The sequence below is a fragment of the Trachemys scripta genome, chromosome 6 (assembly GCF_013100865.1).
Source record: "Trachemys scripta elegans isolate TJP31775 chromosome 6, CAS_Tse_1.0, whole genome shotgun sequence".
Taxonomy (NCBI): domain Eukaryota; kingdom Metazoa; phylum Chordata; order Testudines; family Emydidae; genus Trachemys; species Trachemys scripta.
The window spans coordinates 103,227,193-103,243,816 of NC_048303.1; positions in this window are offsets into that span (position 1 = coordinate 103,227,193).

Below are 16,624 nucleotides of genomic sequence, written 5' to 3' on the forward strand. Positions count from 1 at the left end.
CAACGTTGTCCTTTAGTTTAAATAACTTTCTCTCCCCCTAGTGTTCACCACAATAAATTTAGAGAGAGCAATCATACCCCTATATGTTTGTTCAACCTAATACCAATAGCTGGTTAAAGAGACCCCTCCAGTGATCAGACTGTCCTAAAGTATGCAGTAGGGCTGTCAAGCAATTTTTAAAATTGTGATTAATCGCACTGTTAAATAATAGTAGAATATCATTTATTTAAATATTTTTGGACGTTTTCTACATTTTTAATGTATTTATTTCAATTACAATACAGAATACAAAGTGTACAGTGCTCACTTTATATTTTTGCATTCATATGTCCTTTCATGCTTCAACCACCATTCCAGTTGACATGCGTCCATTCTGCTCGATAACAATCCAAAGCAGTGCAGGCCGACGCATGTTCATTTTCATTATCTGAGTCAGATGCCACCAGCAGAAGGTTGATTTTCTTCTTTGGTGGTTCAGGTTCTGTAGTTTCTGTATTGGAGTGTTGCTCTTTTAAGACGTCTGAAACCATGCTTCACACCTCTTCCCTCTCAAATTTTGGAAGGCACTTCAGATTCTTAAACCTTGGGTTGAGTGCTGTAGCTATCTTTAGAAATCTCACATCGGTACCTTCTTTGCATTTTGTCAAATCTGAAGTGAAAGTATTCTTAAAATGAACAACGTGTGCTGGGTCATCATCTGAGACAGCTATAACATGAAATATGTGGCAGAATGTGGATAAAACAGAACAAGGGACATGCAATTCTCCTCCGAGGAATTCAGTCACAAATTTAATTAACACTTTTTTTTTTTTAATGAGCATTATCAGCATAGAAACATGTCGTCTAGAATGGTGGCCAAAGCATGAAGGGGCATACGAATGTTTAGCATATCTGGCACACAAATATCTTGCAATGCTGGCTACAAAAGTGCCATGCAAAAGCCTGTTCTCACTTTGTGGTGACATTGTAAATAAGAAGAGGACAGCATTATTTCCCATAAATGTAAACAAACTTGTTTGTTTTAGTGATTGGCTGAACAAGAAGTAGGACTGAGTGGACTTGTAGACTCTGAAGTTGTACATTGTTTTGTTTTTGAGTGCGATGATGTAACCAAAAAAAATCTACATTTGTAAATTGCACTTTCACGACAAAGAGATTGCACTACGGTACTTGTATGAGGTGAATTGAAATACTCTTTTATCATTTATATAGTGCAAATATTTTTAATAAAAATAATATACACTTTGTATTCTGTGTTGTAATAGAAATCAATATATATGAAAATGTAGAATAACATCCAAAATATTTAAATTTCAATTGGTATTCTATTCTTTAACAGTGCAATTAACTCAACAAAATTAATTGCGATTAAAAAAATTAATCATGATTAATCGCAGTTGTAATCATGTGAGTTAACTGCGATTAATCAACAGCCCTACTACACACATATAATGATGGGTTCTAAATTAGCAGTTGCCACTTGTGACAGAATGCAGGAAGTGAACAGGTGAGCCTGCATTCTGATCACTTAGATGCTACTTGCTTCCAGATCAAGCTGAGTGCGGTAATTATCTAACTATGCGAGTGGGCTGGGTGGGATAACAATTCAATTAGCCCATCAGCCCAAGTCTACTAAAGAGGCATGGGAAAGACATGCCTGGGGAAGAGTAAGAGGGCTAGCTGAGCCCAGTCGCACAGAGGCCTTAGAGGAGGCAGACCTCGGGTCCTGAAGAGAGAGAGACAAGCACTGTAGATATTGTAAACAAACTGTTCCCTGGTGACTGTAATGATATTGGTGGAGGGAACTTGAAATAAAAGGTCAGTGAGTGCACACCTAGTGGAGTCAGTGCTGTTTCTGTGAGGAGTGAAGCCATGCCCTGTTACACCACTTAAGAAAGATCCTGAAGTCCATTGTGGATAGTCTCTGAAAACCTCAGCTCAAAGTGAAGTACTGGTCAACAAAGGCAAACAATGTTAGGAAAGAGAGAGAAAATATCATAGTTGTGATAGCCCCATCTCAAAAAGAATATAGTGGAACTGTAAAAGGTACAGAGAATAGCAACAAAGATGATCAAGGGTATGGAACAGCTTCCACACAAAGAGAGACTAAAAAGATTGTTCAGCTTAGAAAAGAGGAGACTAAGTGGGGGAGGGAGGAAATATGATAAAGGTCTGTAAAATGGTGTGGGGAAAAATGTGAATAGAAAAATGTTGTTTACCCTTTCCCACAATACAAAAAGCAGAGATCACCCAATGTAATTAATAGGCAGAAGGTTTAATACTAACAAGAGGATGCACTTTTGCACACAGTGCGCAACAAACCTGTAGAACTCATTGCCACAGGATGGCCAAAAGTATAACTGGATTCAAAAAAGAGCTGGCTAATTTCATGGGGGATAGATCATTTAATGGCTGTTAGCCAAGATATTCAGGAATGTGACACTAAATCTCTACCAGAATATAGGAGGAGAAGATGGGTGAATCACTCCAATTTCCCTGTTCTGTACACTCCACTGAAGCTCTAATACTGACCACTATCAGAGACAGGATATTGATCTAAATGGACTATTGGGTTGACCTAGTCTGGTAGTTCTCATGTTCTTAAATCTTCCTCAGCAAATACTAATAAAAAGTGGAGGTGCTCTGAAAAGTGATTGTGAAAACAGTGCTACTTTTTATTTGTCACTTTTCTCACCATAAATGCTGTTCAAGATGCAAATTAATGAGTGATTTATGGAGCAAAGTGGTAAATTGAACCATATAATAAACAAAACAAAAAGGACAGATGACCTATTGCTTGTTGAAATCAGTTGAGACTACAGTCATTGAGCCAAACTATGATCTCTGATGCACATGCACAGGTGTAATAGGCTTCAGTGGGAGTTGCTTGTGTGTATCTGAAGTTGGAATAAGGCCTTCATGCTTCAGGGGTTGATAACAAATGTAAACCAGGTGGTGATGAGTTCAACAAGTTGGTTTCAAATCAGTTATTCTTTTTTGCAGCCTGCTGCAGGAGCACATTTTAAAAATAAACCATATCTTTCTTTAATTACCATTTCTGAATGGAAACAGAAACACAGGATATGGGCACCAGAGTAGTAGTAATAATAACTGATAGTCTCAGAAGGAGAGAGAAAAATGGGAGAATGTAATATTGATCTGAGGGGGAGGGAGTCTGTTATACTTGATAACTTTGGATGGGTCAACCTGGTTGGCTTTGAAAAAGAAAGGAAATCATGAATGAGCCAATTAAGTGCATTATGCTCCATGGTTCGTGGAGAAAGGTAGTTCTGAATTTGTGGACTCAGACTACTTTTAATGCTTTCTTAATCAAAACCAGCTGTTGGCTACATAGATTTAAATGGGTGAATACATAGCAAAAATAAAATGTGAAAGGCAGAAATATAGTAGAGGAATTTTCTCTTTCCAGTTCTATAGCAGCAGTACACTTGGTTGGCTATTCATACAGTACACAAAATATGGTAAGTTGACCCTACAATAAGATGTCACTATGAATGTTGTAGTAAGAAGCCCTTTTTTGATCCTGGGCATGTGCTCTGTGTATCATAAGCTCCCAGACTAGTGCTGTAGGCAACTCCAAACTCTAGGGTCTACAGACTTCCTAACCTTTGATGGGTTCCCAATAAACACTCACTTAATTAAAAATGATTCTTTCTGAGGGCTGGCAAGAGATAAAGAATGCAAATCCCCTAGGCACTACACTTGGACTTCAGTTACAGTATGAATATAAAGAATATCTAAGTGATGCTTCTACAGGATAGTCCAAAAGTACAAGATAGAACACTCAGGGGTCTAGGATCAAAGTTCGCGCTTTAAGACCTCCCTCTTTAGGTAGGAGAGAGAGAGAGAGAGAGAGACCAAAGCCTGTGGTTTTACTTTGAATACCAGAGACTTAGTTGTCATATTAGGGGCTCCTTTGACCTCTTCCTACCATCTTGGTGTGCTGTTGGTCCAGCTGCAGTTTGGATTCTGCTCCTATGGACAGTTCCTCATCCTAGCATCTTTGTGTAAGGTTCCTCCCACACCTTGTTCCCAGCCAAATGTTATAAACCTACTCAAAATCTCCCTGTCCCTCCAGCCTTCAAAAGAACATTTACCCTCTCTCCCAAATACACTTCTACCCCGATATAACGCTGTCCTCGGGAGCCAAAAAATCTTACCATGTTATAGGTGAAACCGTGTTATATCGAACTTGCTTTGATCCACTGGAGTGCGCAGCCCTGCACCCCTTAAGCACTGCTTTACCACGTTTTATCTGAATTCGTGTTATATCGGGTCACATTATATCGGGGTAGAGGTGTATTAAAGAAAATGAGCTTTGTACCATGCCTGACAATGGGGATGAAGAATGTTGTAGTTAAGTCACTGGACTTGAACTCTAAAGACCCTGGGTTTCCCAGTTCTGCCACAGGCTTATTTTGTAGCCTTTGGCAAGTCACTTAATCTGCCCAGTGCTTCACTTTTTGGGCATAATGCTTCCCTACTTGATAGCAATGTTGAGGATAAAAGTAATGCAAATACTGAGGTGCTCAGCTACTGAAGTGATTAGGATTCTATAGGCACATGGACTAGAAACATTTGACTGTTCAACCTGCACACATGCGACTTCTAGAGTTCTGTGTAAATAGTATTTAGCTTTCCATTCTCTTCCTGGCTCTGTCACTGACTCTCACTGTGTGGCCTTGGTTAAGACAGATTTACTATTCTGACTGTTTCCCCGATAGCATTATGACCTCCATTTTATACACTCCCCTCTCAAGGGTGTTGTGAAGTCTGTGCAGTGCTCTGAACACATAAAGTGCAATAATGATGCTAAGTATTATTCAGCGTGTATGTAAGCAGCATGGTAAACGTAATAGTATAAACCAGGGAACATTACAAATACTACAAACACAGCTAGAGCCAATAAATATAATCCTTAGGGCCAGATCCTGCATTCACTGAAGTCAGTGAGAAAAAGATTGAGAGAAAGTGGCATTTAAATAAAATTGAGAATTACTAACAATTAAGCTGTATTTTGATATCCATTTGCATTTTTTTTCCTGACTACCTTGTGATAAAAGCATTTTTTACATACTACTGCTTTGTATCAGTCGTCTATATATGTATATTTAGGCCATTGCATCATACACAATTTAAAAAAAAAACAAAAAACAACCACCTCCCTCCCCCTACAATACACAAGAAAGCCATTTTGCATGTTAGACAAAATTGTGCTGGGCATATGCCATTCCCCTGATCTTGACCACAAACTGAAACAGCAGCAGCTATTACACAAAAGGCCGATTTGAAGGTACCCACCATCCTTCAGGAAGTTATTGGAAACTGTAACCTCAGTTCAAAACATTCATTTCACTTTAAGTCTCAAACAATGCACGGGGATGAATGTCTCAATAACAATCACTGAGAACACTTATCTACTTCCAAGTACTTATTATCCATTTGGGAATATGTAAGCCACAAACATTGAGAGTGCATATTTATTTTGCAGAAGTACATGCCTTGTAATCAAAATATGTTTTTATCTACCTGACAAGATAAAGGGGTTTTTTCTTTTTCTTTTTTTTTTTTTTCTTTTTTGTAAGGCAGCTACTAAAGGTTTAAAATAAAACCACATCATAAACTCCATGTTATGTCGTCATCTCTCCTCCCAGAACTTCGGTATTGTGGAAATAGTTGCAAGATCATTATCATGTCCTGGCTCCCGATCTTTCACCAGGGTAAATCAGCTGTAACTCCACTGGAGTCAATGGGTAGGGCTAGCTGACAATTTCCTGTTAATTTTTTTTTTTTTTGCAGGACAACTGAGGTTATGCAAAAATGTTTTGCATAAAGTGCCTTGTTTTCCCCGTCTAGCTTTCAGTTTAAAAATACAACAAAACAAACTTTTTTTTTAGCTGAAAAGTTGTGGTTTCCAGCAGGGGAAAAAAATATTTTGGGGAGTGATAATGGTGGGGTGAGAGGGTTGACAGTCAAAATTTTCCACTGAAAGTTTTGACCAAAAAGGAAAAATTTACATTTTCATCTAATTGGGAGGGGGGGTGGGGGGGGGGCATTTTTGGACCAGCTCTATCAATGGAGCTAACAGCAATGGGAATTCAAATGAGGCCCCATATCAGTGTCCTCCTAACTGACATTTCTTATTATGTTAATGACATTTTCTGTCCTAGAAAATGGCTACTGATAAACTCTTCTATTATTCTTCTGGATTCTAGGCTTCTGTGTATCAGCACATAGCTTCAGTCCCTTCTCACAAATGGTGTGCTGAAAACACATGCACTCTCTCACAATTCCAAAGCATACTGGAATACACAGAACACAGCAGCAAACCGTCATACCCATATCTTTTCAATGTCTTCTGTGGACATGCTGCTGCTATTACTTTACCTCCAGCATTAGAACTAGTCAGTTATTGTGAGCATGGCAGCTGTAGGATCCAGATGTACAGTCTCTGGAATGAATCTCCCCAGTGGTGTCAGTTGGCTATCACTTTCCCTTTCTTAGTTTTCTCAACAGTTCTGATGTGGTGGTGCTGTACATCACGCCAGGTTTATCCACTTTCAGACAGTTTTCCTGTAACTGTGGTGAACTGACTCACTGTGACATGTTTTTGATGTGGGAAAGGAACAAATTACACACAAAGAGCCTGCTTCTCCTGTTGCTTACGCTTTTTTAACTCTATTAACATGAATAGAGTCAGCCCTGATTTACTCCACTGAGAGCAAAATGTATTACAGCCTTTTAGCCAGCAAAGCAAAATGTTTTCCCCTTGTTTGTGTATATTGTTTTAGAATGTTTTAGCTCTAAATCAGCTTGTCAAATTTACTGTAGTTGCCATTGACATAGATTCGGGTGTACTAGAACTGACTCAGGTGGCTAATAAAGTTTCTTGCCATTGTGTTATATAGTATATTGTGCACTTGTTTATAAAGTCCTCATTGTAGACTGTTTATACAATAGTCCCATTGTTTGTGGTTTTGACCACAGAGCATCCAGGGGTTTCTATGGCTCCACTATTGAAGTGTTCAATCAATTCAATCACTTGCAAAATAGGAATCAGTTGCACCAGATTCTGATATGTTTTGAAACAACAAACACAACTTTTAACTGAAATTCAATAGGAGGGTATGCAATCTTCAGTTACTTTCAATTAAAAGCAGTAGTGCTGTGAATTTTGCGAATCTTGTGTGATCTGCTCCAACTAGACATACAGCTGAATTGATGGGATTACTGTGTGAAATTTGAAATGAGAGGACATAGCTAATCTGTATCCCAACTTCACCATCTAAGTAGAAAGTCGAAAGTAAAATGAAAAGAGAATTGGTGTTTGGTTGTAAATATATACCAGCTCCTAGATCTACAGGACTGGTTCCTTTCACTATACAGTGGCCAATTCTGCTTCTAAAGCAAGTACATCAGTACAGCCAATGACTAACATGAAAGAATGACTTATTCCGCTCCCATCACCGTACTGTAAAGTGAATCAGACTGAGGATTAACTCAATTTAATGTTCCCAAATGCATAGTCAGAGGAAATCTAACAATACTTCAAAATCCTGCCAAGGAAACCACACTTCTTACCTTTTGGCTTAAAGGAAAGGGCATCTCAGCACAGCTTGTTAGCCACTCGACATCATGTCCCTAGAATTGTTGCCCAGCTCTTGGAGCAAGGGTGCAATTTTGAACATGGTGTTTGTGGCAGGGATTCCAGCCTGAAACATGGATGCATAAGGCAATATGGATGTTTTATTGCTAGCCTATTTCTTCTCTAGATTAACTTTTTGAGACTCAATTTCTGGGACCAGAATAAGTTTTGATTCTTAAATCTAGCAAAGTACAGAGTGGAGACATTGTGTCACTCTAAAAAGTAAGGGGAAATTCAGAGAGTTTATGAAAAATTATATGTATTTCAATGTTATAGGATTGTTTAGATATTAGCTGAGCATGATAACTGTACGATTATGATCAGGGCCACCGACAGCGGGTTTGGGCTCCGGTGAAAAATTTTTTTCAGGCCCCCCAGCAAGGGCGGACTGGCTAAACAGGGCCAACGAGAGGGTGGGGGGAAGCCGGGCCCTAGGCCCCCTTCCGGACCGCCGGGCCCCGGTAATTTGTACCGGCTTTCCCCCCTCTCGTCGGCCCTGATTATGATAACATACAATCTTACACAATATAATATTTTTATTTATTCAAATGGCAAAACTTAAGCAGTGTGGTCTAATAGCTAGAGCACTAAATTGGGACTTGGGAGATCTGGGTTCTATCCCCGGCTCTGCTGTTGCCCTGTACCATCTTCTCTTGTGCACATGTCAGAACTCTGTCCCATATCCTGAACTGGAGGATAGCCTCTGCATCAAGGGAGACTAGGTGTTGTAAACCACCCTCCACATGTCAAATTGAGCACTCTTCTACCACGTAAGTCTGCAATGCTCAGACAATGTCACCCTGCTGGGTTTTTACGCCAAACTATGTGGGAAGTGGAGATGATGGCAGAAACCAAAAAAAGGCCTATTACTAGGGAGTGTACTCTTGCGAACGCTTTTAAACATCTGTAAGAATGATCAGCTGATCCGTCTTGGCACAGGAAGTTTTTATCTATGCAGACAACCTATGCATTACTGCCCATGCCAAGGATTTTACCCAGATTGAAGCTATGCTGACATCAGAGCTGTCTGGGCTCTCATTCCATTACACTAAGAATCAATTGCATGCCAACCCAGCCAAAATGCAAGTGAGTCTCTTCCATCTTTGGAATCATGAGGCCAATAGACAACTCAGCATCATCTGGAGTGGGGTATCAATTACCCACTGCTGGAATCCTGTTTACCTTGGAGTGATTCTAGTCTGCATGCTCTCCTTCAAGGCACATGTGGAGAGGACAAAAGGCAAAGCTAGTGCCTGGAATAGCATATTCAGGAAGGCCGCAAATTCAAAATGTGGAACTAACCCAGCAACGCTAAGAGCAACCACACCTGCACTTTGCTATTTAACAGCTGAATTCGTGTGACCAGTGTGGGAAAGATCAGTTCATGCAAAGAAGTGGACCCTGTGCTGAATGACAGCTGCTGCTACATCACAAGATTGTCTAAAACCAACAAATGTGAAAGGCCTATATATACCTATGGGAATTGCTCCACCGGATATCAGGAGAGCAGTCAGAAGTAAAATAGAATGATTATGACAGGTTGAAGATACCTAACATCCACTACATGGCCACATGACAGCAGTTAGCTGCCTGAAATTGCAGAAAAACTTCCCGGCAGAAACAGAACAGTTTAAAAAATAATCACTGACTGCTACATGACTTGACATGTGGCACCCAGGGCCACGCCTTGAAATACATCAACGTTGCCAGATACCTTCACACTGGGGCAGAGAAGGATTGGTCAATCTGGAGATCTGTAAATTGCTTCCAAACAAGAGTTGGCAGGTCAAAAGTCAATCCGAGATAGTGGGGCTACCCCAATGCCCCAGACACATGACTGCGATGGAACACAAACCATGGAATGTCTGTTGGTCAGCCTGCTCCTGAAGGAAACATGCAGAATGGAAGAGCTCACCGCGGCTACAGTCTAGGACATGTCATGTGCCTGACACCTGAAAAACCTATGGTTGTGGTGCAAGGACACGAGAAGACTATGCTGGGTGACATTGAGCAAGTCTGTTTAACCCTTTGTTGCCTCTGTTTCCCCATCTGTAAAATGGGGATGATATGTGCTTCCCTTTATTAGCTCTTTGAGATTTACTGACTAGAAGTGCTATATAAGAGCTAGGTGATGAGTTGAGATATATAGATAGATATAATATAAAATTTCCTGAACTGAACCATCCTGTAGCATATTTTATCTAAAGTACAATGTGTTTAGAAACCTATGGGCTGTTGGGAAGACAGTGGGTTCAGAGGATAAGAGCCTCACTTCTGCTCTGGCCTCTGTACGCTGCATAAAATGTCTGGAGTGGCATAAAGGAGTCCTAAAAGCCCTGCATCTGGCCAGGGCAGAATTCTTCCAGTGCAGGCACTGTGGAGGCCAGCTGTACAACTGTCTTCCAAGGACTCCCTCACAAACCTTGGTGTAGGACATGTGCTGGGGCATGGCCGCAGCACTCAGCGCTGTGGTCCACAGGGCAACCCTGGCAGGTTGTTGTAACTTGGGTCCCCAGGGCTGTTTTAATTGTTCTGGGGACCACTCTAGCCTCTGGAGCAGCCCAGAATTGAGGAGGGCACAACAGTGACTTAGTCACCATAGCCCTTCTACTCCCGATCTGAGAGTTTGGCACAGCACAGAATCATGCCTATGTATGTTGCTTTCTTCTAAAAAGTGCTAATTAGTTTGCTAATAAAAGGACAGGGAACACTGATGCTTTTCTTTGAATAGTTTGTCATTCATGTGACAGTGATAACTGTTCAACTTGACCTTAGGGCAGTGTCTCACGAATTCCCTAGGGAATTATGACTGCTGTTCTCTCCACCTCCTGTTGGTTGTTTTTCTTGTTGGTTGTTTTACTTTGTTGATCCAATGTCTTTTGATTAGAACCAAGTCCCCAAATTCAAAATTTGTGGAAAATTGGGAACCGGATCTTGATGTAGACTATACAGGCTGGCAGTCACTCCTGAGTTTTACAGAAAGGTCCTTTTGTAATCAGTGAAGAGCACAAACATTACTATGGCTGTTAAGGAATTCGTAATAAGAATTATTTTAATTGTTTAATTATCTCTTGGGTTACAGCCCAACAGAAAGACCTGAGCAGTAAAGTCAAATGGTTATGATTGTAGGATTTTTTTTTTTTAAATCCCCATAAAATGTCATCTCCAAGAGTTCTCAATTTGCTGGGCAGGCCCAGAAGATAAGAGTGGGTTCCTTTCCACCATACTCATGCCAACATGCTGGGGGAAAGTTGGCTTTCCACTTGTTTGGAAAGTGAGGTGTGTGGAAGAAACTCACCAAACTTTTCCACTGACATTCCTCCCAAGCTGGTGAACGTGCAGTGCTACATGCATTCTGGAAACATTGTATGTTTCAAAGGGAAAGCGCACAGAATGCAAAAGTAGAAAAAAGGAAAATGAGAAATTCTGGTTTTACTTTTTTCCCTCACTAACAACATTACTTTCTCTCTCTGCATTTTAAAAAGACCAAGGGAGAAAATAGAGGTTAGATTTATTTTGCTGAGAATTAACCCTTCACTGCACCACATCCTTTGATAGTGCTCTTTAGCTCAAGATTACTTCCTCCAAAGTTTTTGTCTCGTCTTCAACCGCCCCACTTCCTTACTTTCAGGTCCCCAAATCTTTCTGATTCTGGACCTTCCCTGTCTGTTTTCAAGGTTCTCTCTTCCCTCCTCTGTCTCTCTCTCAATCTCATTTCCTGTGACTCAGCCAAGTACCAAAAAGTGTGACACATCTTTGATAGATCCTCCCTCTCCCAGCAAATATTTCCTACTATTCCCACTGTGGAACCTCAAGAAACCTAGCCTTTTCTGCTCGGCCAGCTGCTGTTTTCCAATCTTTAACCCTGGGTAGTCATGAAAGACATAATAAAGAGGAGAGGAAAGGAGACTTCAAGGGGTTCAGATAACTTCAGATTAGTATCTGACATTTTGGGGGCTTATCCAAACTAATTCAAGGCTCTTAATTCTTTGAGTTTCACCAGCACTAATCCTGACTATTCTTCTACTTGTACTGGATCAACACTTGTGATGCTATCTTCCTGCTCTTTCCTCTCTTTCACATTGCCCCTTGCACAACATGCTACAGCTTGGTTGTAGGGTTGTTCTACTGTTTTTAAGATAAGCCACCATAACCTTAATTTTATGTCTTATGAACAATCACATCCAATGGTATGACCATTAAGATCCCATAGCTCTTTGTCTCAGAGGAAGGGTGGTATTTCTGGTTTTCTGGACTTGTTTTAATTTGTTGGGTTACTTTCCACCTATCTAAACTCTCCATGCTTTTTTTCCATCAGTAACGGCATTCCTCTCGTCTTTGTACTGTATGTTGCTTGGTTTTGTTGTTGTGGCATTGGAAGCTGCTGTGTTCCATGCCAGCAGTGGTATTTGCAGTGATCGTTATATGTTCTCCACTTGCCTTATAAAGGGTGTGTGGGGGGGAGGGACTTAATTGATACTTAAAAGTTCCTTAGAGGAAAAGTGCTCTAGAAATGCAACATAACTTTTAGATATAAAGCAGGCTCAGGTCATACCAGAACGCTCTGGGACACTGTTTTGGAACTTTTCTGGGGAGCCAGAAAGGTGTTCCGATACTGTGACAGTTCCAGAAGTGCATTCCAGCACTTACTTTATTGCAGCGTGAGAGTCCTAAAAAAAGGAACTCTCGCGCTCCATTCCCCAGCCCTATGGACCATAACCAGCTCTGACACCCTAGCTGCTTCAAGCAGCAGAGAGCAGAATTGTGGCCTGAGGCCCTCATCAGTTAATTCTCATAAGTTAAATGTAAGTTAAATTTTTCTGTACAGAGTTCTACAAGATTAGTTTTCTGTGTCTTTTTAAATCTCTTTTGCCTGTAAAATTTCTACATCTGGAACAAAAGAGAGCCCCCTAGCTTCATCCTTTCCCTCTGAAAAGGATCATCCCATGTGTGCGTGTGGGGAGAGGCATGTTTGTAATAAGTGAAGGAAATAGTTGGGGTCAGCTAGGGCTGTCCGAGACAGTCCAGATGAAATTCAAACAGGGAATTGTGGTGGTGATTTTTGAGAAAGTTGGGTGATGGAACTTTCAAAATGAACAGTCTGTAATCTGGGTTTGGCTGAAACATACCAGAAAGCTTAGGTCAGACCTGCAAGGTTCATTGCTCCTAAATCTATATGATAGGGAATTGTTGCCGGCTCACTCTTTTTTCCTGTTTACTGAAGCACTGTAACTGCATGTTGTGGAGGGGACACAAAGCTCTTTAGGATACTTCTGATTTTTTGTACACTTAATTCAATAAAAAACTATTTTAAAAAATGCATATGGTAGTAATTGTCTAGCAAAATGGTTTATATCTAGAAATAACTGGCAGACAAAGGAGGAAAAACTGGGAACAATCCAGACTCCAAGAACATTCCCAAAGGACAATATTTGCAACAATAGGAAGGATAATATAGTAGAATGACAGGCATAAACCAGAGTTGCACTGTACTCTTTTTTTAAACTCTGTTATCAGTTGTCCTAAGATCTAAATTCTGTTTGAGATGTGTTTTATTTATAAGCATGAAAACGATTGACAGATTTAAATGAAGGGTAGGTGTGTGTCAGATTCTTGGCAAACGGTTGATACTGCAGCTCTTGGGTGGTGTCAGGGAGAGAGAGAACACAGTCCTGAAAGGACCTCAGCACCACGAAAATTCCAATCATAACCCATTACCCCAAGCTTGTTTGTTATGTCTCTATAGCTCTTTTAAAATAAAAATAATCTACCCACATATGCAACATGCTATAGATTAGCTAGCTTCGTGTGTCTAACTAAAAAGAGTTTGTGTGTTCTATTGTCTCTGTCACACAGATTGTGTTAATTATCTGTCTCTGGCGTTACAAGGTTTTTCCTTCCTCTAATAGCAGTTTTTTGGTGTTTTATTATTTTGTTTTGTTTTAGGATCATGTTGCTGTTAAATTGAGTTAGCAAATAAGAATAGTCAGACAAAATTGGTAGTGTGCTTAGGCAAATATTTGTGAGATGCTTGCTCTCAATATTTTTATTACAAGAGGGGCTCCATTTTTGTTGTTGTAAGAGAGGGCCAGAGAATAGTGAGCGTGTCTGCAGATTTTCAGAAAGGCAGTTCTCTATGGGATACAATACACAGACAGTGAATACGCATGAGCACACACACACACAACCCCAAAGTAGATAAGTTTAAAATAATAATATGAATAATAAAAAGAGCAAATAACACTTTGCAGACACCTAACACAGTATAGTTTACCCTGGCATGAACTGTAGTCTAATGATGGAATAATAACATTTGGCACTGGCCAGAAGATACAACTCCGCAACAATGGCTGCACTGTAGCCTGTGTGGTTTATACAATTGCCTAGTGCTTTACTTGGGACAAAGAATTTTAAAACAGAGGCAAAGCAGAAAAAATAAATGAGCAGGTTCAAATTTACTGTAATATAAATATACATACACATTGTTGCAGATGTTATTCATTGGCAAATGCTGCCATATAATTATGCTGTGTGCTTCATAATATTTTAATGAGTTTTTTACTCTAAATAGCAACAAAATGGAACAAAAAGACGCTATTTAGGAGGAGAAGTCCCCCCCCCACCAACTTTGGGAAAAGCTCATAACAGGTAATGTAAAATGTCAAGCGCAAAAAAAAAAAAAGTCTGATTCCAATAAAGTGGAATTGATTCTAATATGTGGATAGTTTCTGAAGCAGTGTTTTAAACAGTTCATTTGTGCTAAAGGTTACAGCCTAATTCTGGTTGATTTTATTTAATTTTTGTATTCAGGGGTGGGGAGGAGAGGGAAAAGCCCTTAAGTGGAATTGTTGCAAGGATGCTATTAATATATTGTGCCAATTAAAATCTTGAAATAAATAACAAACCACTTAATATGTAATGTAAATGTCATGCTGATTTAAGCAGTTATTTATAGATTATATCTCTTTGGAGGATGGATGGCGGTCAGTGGAGGGGTATTTTGCTGTTTAACTTTGCCAGGATGAATTTAATTGAAAACCAACAGAAGTTGGATAACCACTCAGCACTCAGTGTTTTCATACAAATGGCCTGTGTTAGCATTAGCAGATTTTTTATTTTTATTTTTCCCATAACTTGGCATATCCCCAGCTACCTAAGCAAAAACCCTAAAGCATGATAATCCACTTGGATTTCATTCTAACATGCCACCAGTTATGGGTTCTTTACACAAAACCTTCTGTGCTTTCTCTTTAAAAAGATTAAGTATAGGGACTGTACTTTGGGGCCTGCTCCCATAGCAGCCAGTGGGACTTTTGCCCTACATTACAGTCGAGTAGGATTGGGCCTTTAGCACAGATTAGTGAAATCAGTTGAAAGAAAACAGCAAGGTATGTTCTTCAGGTCTGTATGTGACAATCCTCTTGACTTCTATTGATTTCAATGGCAAAACTCCCATTGATTTCTATAGGAGGAAATCAGGCCCCAAACAAAGTAAATTCTTCATATTTAGAGTTGCTTAACTGGAAAGTACAGAAGGTTTTGTGCTAAGGACCCATATCTGGTGTCATGATAGAATAAAATCCAAGTGCATTATTTTGGTACAAGATCATGTTCTGGGGTCGAAGACCCTTGATTTTCCCTTGGGAATCACATGCCCCACCAACAGAGCCACAGATCAGAGAGCTGCAGCATTTACTACATCAGGATCAGTCTGCCAAGTAATTTTTCTCATTTGTTTTTAAAAAGTACATAACATTTCAGCAGATACTTAAACTGACAGATCAATGACATTCAGTCAAACCAAGATATACAAATTCTACTCTGGTTTATCACTCCCTGAAATCTCATTGAAGTCACTAGAAAGATCCACGATGTAGATAAGGCCAGAATTTGGCTCTTCATCTCTACAAACTTCTATATAGCGGCTAATTAAGGATAAAATCCTGAGTTCCGTTCCTTATCCAGAGCTGCACCATGTGTAGGCACAATCAGCTGTATAGGAGGAGTGCAGAGTAGCCATGCAATAGCTGGGATACAGGCTGGATTGGCCAGCATTCCTTCTAGGCACATTCCCATTGAAACTTATGGGAGGGTATCCTGAGTGAATAAGACTTGACTAATATGAGAGCCAAATTTTAAATACACCTTTTAATCAAAGTAACCTATGAAATGGAGAGGAGTGAGAAGACGAGAGAAAAGCAAAGATGCAACAGAACAGAGAGAACTGTAAAAGTAAGTGAAGAAAGGCAATAAAGACTATCTTAAAACATGGTTCTGCCATCTCAGCGTTGTTTTCCCTAACCTATGTTGCTATGCCACAGCACAAAGTATGTGAGACTTTGTATTACAATCTCCTAGTGCAGCATTCAGGTTTGATATCCAATACAAACAATACAGAAATCGGTACAGTGACTCTTGATTTCTGAAGTCAGAAAGCCTGCAGATCAGAGTTTACCTTGGAGATATGCAGCCTGTTTCCTAAAAAAGGAAACCTCCTTTGAGCACTTTAAGCCTGCTCATTTAAAAAACATCATTAAAAACACAGGCATGCAGAATACTCCTGGACCAGTCTGCGTTGAGCTTGCAGATTCTTTGCAAACATTCTTTCTCCTTGCCACTATCTTGTGAATGCACCAAACTTCTTCAGAAAGGCAATCTGTGTGTAGAAAGAGTGATTAGAGGGCTACAGTCATTCCCTATCCACTGGTACTAATTATTTATGATGATAAGTGTTTCAAAGGGCTGATTCCAATTCTACTCCAGTTAAGCAGTAAATACACAAACCAAAAATGTAACAATGTCTGGGTATTAAAATTCAGAATTAGACTTACCTACTTCAATACCCACAACAGGACAGACTGGGTAGAGAGTACCCAATCGATTTTTCACAGAGCTCCCGTTGGGGTGTGTGTGTGTGCATATGCCATGAGAAGGTCCAGTAAGGATCATGAGCTAAAT